This window comes from Penaeus monodon, chromosome 20 (assembly GCF_015228065.2).
Source record: "Penaeus monodon isolate SGIC_2016 chromosome 20, NSTDA_Pmon_1, whole genome shotgun sequence".
Lineage (NCBI taxonomy): Eukaryota > Metazoa > Arthropoda > Malacostraca > Decapoda > Penaeidae > Penaeus > Penaeus monodon.
This window is the reverse complement of record NC_051405.1, coordinates 46227538-46227946: the sequence shown is the minus strand read 5'-3', so window position 1 is coordinate 46227946 and position 409 is coordinate 46227538.

The window sequence follows — 409 nt, the reverse complement described above, 5'->3', positions numbered from 1 at the left end:
AATGGATATGTTTATCGAGAAAGTAATACATTTCTTACACACAAAAAATATACACCTACTGTATATACACCCTGCCTAGTCGAGTTCGGGATGGCTTAACTAGTACTCGAAAGTTGAAAAAGAGAACATTAATTGGGTGATTAATTTCCCATCCTAATTAAAGAAAAGGGGACAGCGTGCCCCCGCCCGACTCCTTCGCTCTTTATAGTTAATTAACAAGCCTAGCTATACACTGAATCACGAAAGTATAGTTCTAATAGGAGTAGAACTATAGTGCGTCCAATCTCAAGAAATGAAATAATTGGGAATTCATTTCAAACTCACGAATACTCGATTCCCTCGATTCTTATTTATTTCTTCAAATCAGAGGACACTTATTTTCTCTTTTTAATATATATTTTGTATCTGA